This window comes from Atta cephalotes (assembly GCF_000143395.1).
Source record: "Atta cephalotes unplaced genomic scaffold scaffold00006, whole genome shotgun sequence".
Lineage (NCBI taxonomy): Eukaryota > Metazoa > Arthropoda > Insecta > Hymenoptera > Formicidae > Atta > Atta cephalotes.
The window spans coordinates 287,538-292,477 of NW_012130070.1; the positions used below are offsets into that span (position 1 = coordinate 287,538).

The window sequence follows — 4,940 nt, forward strand, 5'->3', positions numbered from 1 at the left end:
CATCCATATTGACTAAGTCGTTGACGCAAATCATCGAGCATCCCTTCGTTTCTAGCCTTAACGCTTGTAACTCGTTATCAGCCGGTCTTTACTAAGCATGTATATCTAGCTCTTCGCATTTGCACCTCCCTCTCCGGCTCGTCAGATGCCGATCCCTGTTCGAGCGCCATGAAACAATCTGACTTCCGTTGCACGGAATAACTCGGAACATTAGTCGGGCAGGGAACGAAAGAGGTTCGTTGCGGAGAGAGAAGGCACTTATAGAGAAACGAATGCAATTATATAGCAAGATGAAATACAAACACGCTTTATTATATACAGCATGATATTAACTGATAATTTAAAATACAACAAAATAAGATAGACTAGAATAATGATAGTGCTCGCTGCATGTGAAAACACGGATCCAGGCACTAGTGCGCCCTGATGTCACGGCGCGGTAACGCGAGACAGATACTAGAGCGGCGCGGATACATATCAATATGATCGCGGCGCAGCCGTGCGAAATGCGAGTTGAGAGATTCGAATGTGCCTATGGCACTGAGTATAGGCGCGGACGCGACCGGCGGCCGAGAACCATCGACAGAGACGGAGAACACTTCATCCCCTTTGTTCTTGCCGTCGTGTGTTACGGATGATGCCTTTCGACTATGGGAACATCCAATGGAAACAGAGACCGCCCTACTTTCTTGTCTTGTCTACTTGGCGGATACAGCGAGAATCGGTTCCCAAGAGTATAAAAAGAGTGTTAAAAACGTTCAACGGAGGCAAAGTCACCCCCTGAACACGATGTCGACTAGAATCTTGCAACAGGAAATGTTCGTAACGGATCAGAATTGCTATCGAGTCGGTAAGATCTGATAGTCTAGTAAGAATCGGAGCAAGAAAAAGCCTCTTTGTAAAAATCCGCGGCCTTTTATACGACGGATTTTAGTAGCGTCACGGATTCGGCGAAACTCGGTTCGTATATTCTCGCCGAATGGTACCTCCATATGCGTGACGGTACAGATATCTATCGCGGGGTAGCACTTGGCAGCGTTCGGTTCTTGCGGAACTTCCTGCGAATTATGAAAAACAATATTCGAGCGCCCGTATCGCTGCATGTAATATAGCTGACTGATTTTCGGTCGGGAACGATGCGGTTTCTCAGGGGCGCAAGCTCGTTACAAACTATTGATAAACTATTGATAAAATTCAGAACTCATCAATACATATTATCCACTGATCTGGAAATGATATATTGGCAAGTGCTTATAAGGGATCAAGATAGAGATTTGCAAAGAATATTATGGAGATCCAATGATGATGAAGATATTTAAGCATATCGGTTGAACACTTTAATATATGGAACGGCGACAGCGCCCTTCTTGTCAAATGCTTAAAAGAATTAACGATTCAAGAAAATAATTTCCCATAGCTGCGAAAGTATTGCAACATGATTTTTACATGGACAACTTACTCATAGGAACGTATACATTGGAGGAGGCCTGTTTATAAGAGATTATAGTAAGAGTATAGAATTGCGTCAAAATGGAGGATTTCGGGTACGTTTGGAGAGACACTATTAGCGGTATGGATGCAAACGCTATCTATCTATTCGTGGAACCAATAGCGCGATAGCGTTAGCAAGCTCTATGAACAACCCTAGCGTAGCGGTAGTAGCGTTTAATAATGGAGGATTGAGAAAGCTTGATCATTATGTTGTACTTAAACATAAAATAACTCAGTTATAATTATTTACATTAAAAATCTTCTTGATGATTCAATCAATGACGTAAATGTAAAGCATAACCGCTCATAATCGATAAATACTGATTCGTTTAAAGATGACTGTTTCATTATACGTATCAAGTGCTTCGATTTTATTTAGTTGATCTTCACTTCTAGTTGAACAAAATAAGATTGAAAACTAATCTCCGAAATTTCCTATAAATATTGGTACGGCCGATTAAGGTTATAATTGTCCTGGAGCAGGTAATTGAGAATTACTGTAACGAAGGTAATTGAGAATTACTATATCTATGTTGGACGAAATTGGTGCGGGAAGTCTCGATCCTCATAGCCGCGAGAGAAGGTGACTCTGGGGATATCAACTTAAAAGATTGTAGTAGAGCAAAAGTGAAACCTCTAATCATCATCATCATCATCATCATCATCAACTAATCTTAATTTCAGTCTCTGCAATTGAGAGAAGATGGCTTGCTATTAGGCCGGAGTGAAATAATTCTTGCTTGTGTAAGTATCATCTTTAACTTTTCAAGGATAAAAATATTAGAAGCTGGGTTATAATAATCCTGGACCTCATATGAAATTGTCGTCGTTATGATCATTTTGTTGACTATAACTGAATAGCTTGCAGCGCTAAATAGTGTAAAAAGCAAAACAGAAAATTAAGAGTTTTGATATTAGTCTTATGCTTCAATTTGTAATGGAATTGCAGGCAAGAAGAGATTTAGTAATAATAGCATTAGAGATACGAGAATATTTGGAAGATGTGTCATCAACTGACAGCGATATTAATGAAGTATTGATATATTATATTTGATATATTTAATATTGATATATTTAATAAAAGAAGAAAAATACCCAGAATACATAATTACATTGAAATAATAGTGCCAGCGTTAACAGATCAAGACTTTAAGGTTCATTTTTATATTTATATAAATAATATCTTTCTAAAAATATTTGTGTTAAAATTATTATGGTAAAAAAATAGTATATAAGTTCACTTGATTTGAATAGAAAATGCAATATATAACTATAATAAAAAGTGATTAATGTATCATTTAAGATGTTTCCTGAAACATTCGAGTATATTTTATCTATTGAACTACAAAAAAAGTAGGAGGAACACCTGCAATTTCTCCAAAAAAGTAATTTTTATTAGCATTATGGGGACTTGCTATTCCGGATTCTTTAAGGTAACAAATAAGCACTAAACAGACTTCTATTTAAAACGGCGCGTCGCTTATATCTTTGATCAGAGCTGGGATTTAGTTGCATAATTTAGCCGATTTTTAGCTTGATTCTTGCTCCTTTCTTCATCAACTCAGCTTAAATGCCGGCAAAGTAAAGAGCAGGAAAATTAAAAATCAGTCGAAATGTGCAACTAAATCCCAGCACTGATTGATGCTCGATTCATAGTATTGTCTGCATAAAGCGGCGTCTACAATGACAATTTAAGGTGTAAAACTTAAATTTTAAACTTTAAGCCATAAAAAATTGACCAATTATTGTTCTCCTCACATTCGATTGTAATTGGTCAATTTCTTACAACCTAAGGCTTAAAGCTTAACTTTTATACTTTAAAATCTCATTGTAGATGCCGCTTTATGCAGACAATACTATCAATCGACACAAGCATCAATCTATCTTTGTTTGATAAGTAGATAACAAAAACAGAATGATGCTTTTGTTGATTTATGTCATTAAAGGAAATAATATTTACATTCTCATTTCTTAATGCTCAGGTCGATTTTTGATCGATTTAATGTCGATAGAAGTACCGCATATTACAAGACGTGTTATAAATGCAATTAATGAACTGGCACCAATTGTAATAAAATGGTCTAAAGGTGAACGAGCAAGTGTGGGCAGGATGAAGCTGCCAGTGAATTCCCAAAAGTCATCAATACTATTGATGACACTCATATTAATATTCCAGCTCCCAAACATAATCCAGAAGCATATGTTAACCGCAATACAGTGACCGCAAAGATCACCATTCAATTCAGTTTCAGATTATATACCTTTATATTCTAACTAGAATATTTGATGGACTCATTTAAATTTCTTACAGTCTTGTTTTACAGTTTTATAAAATATTGTTTTTCTTAATAGCGAAAAAATAGAAATATATATAATTCTATATTATAATATAGAAGAAGACTAAAGAAATTGAAATACTTTTATCAGGCATTCTAATGTTAATGCTCTCTGTGCAATTTCATTTAATCTGTATCTTCTTTTGCAGGCTATATGTGATACGTACGTACATGTCAATTTACTCATTGTTTTGTTGGACATGTAGGATCTGTACATGATCAACGAATATTTCATCAGAAATACAATCCTACCTTGGAGACGTGTCAAAATTTTCAGACGGGTGCCATTTAATTGGAGATCAAGCTTATAAATTGCACGAAAATTTGTTGGTGCGACATAAAGACAATGGCCATCTGACGGAATTATAATTTCAAAGAAATTATAATTTCCTTCACTCTTCTGCAAGAGTATTTATTGAAAGAGTTCGCATTACTACGTTTCCGAAGTCTTCTTACAGTACTTGCGATGATTAGAATAAATTTTATTCCGATACATATTTTTGCATGCTGTGTACACAACTTGTTTGATGAGAAGTGATGATTTAGAAATGAATGAGGACAGGAGATAGACCATATGATCAACGGAAATGTACGAGATGTTGCTCAAGCATATTGCAAAATGAAATTTGATAGCTGAAAGATTATGAATAAAAAATGTGAATAATGCTTATTTCTATCAAGATTTTTCTAAGAATGATAAACAGTTAATATTTATTAATATGCGCAATAAATTGGTTGTGAACTAATTTTTAAATATTTAATTTGTAATACACTATATAGATAATTAAGTACAATATAGATATAAATAATTATATTCTAAATTTAAGGAATGAATTTATTACGGTAAATATTCTTTCATATAAAACTTTATCACTCTCAGAGATCGATTCTCTTCGTTACTGAACTCTTACTGAAATTCCTTTCCATCAAAAGAAATCTTTTCGCTTTGCTTAATTTCGCTTTGCTAATGTTAATTCTTTTTTAGCATCCACTGTGTGTAAATATAATTTTCGTTTATTAACATTTTATACACTCTGTCTTCAATAAAGTACGTTTTCAAATACAAATTCTTACAATATTCTCCTTTACGATACTTATAATACTGTTTAATTG

The 4,940-nt window shown here is 34.8% G+C and overlaps 1 pseudogene; it reads left to right on the top strand.

Annotated features, from left to right (window-relative positions):
* Positions 1-534: 534 nt before the first annotated feature.
* On the top strand, positions 535-4,396 carry LOC105626808 (annotated as a pseudogene).
* Positions 4,397-4,940: the final 544 nt, after the last annotated feature.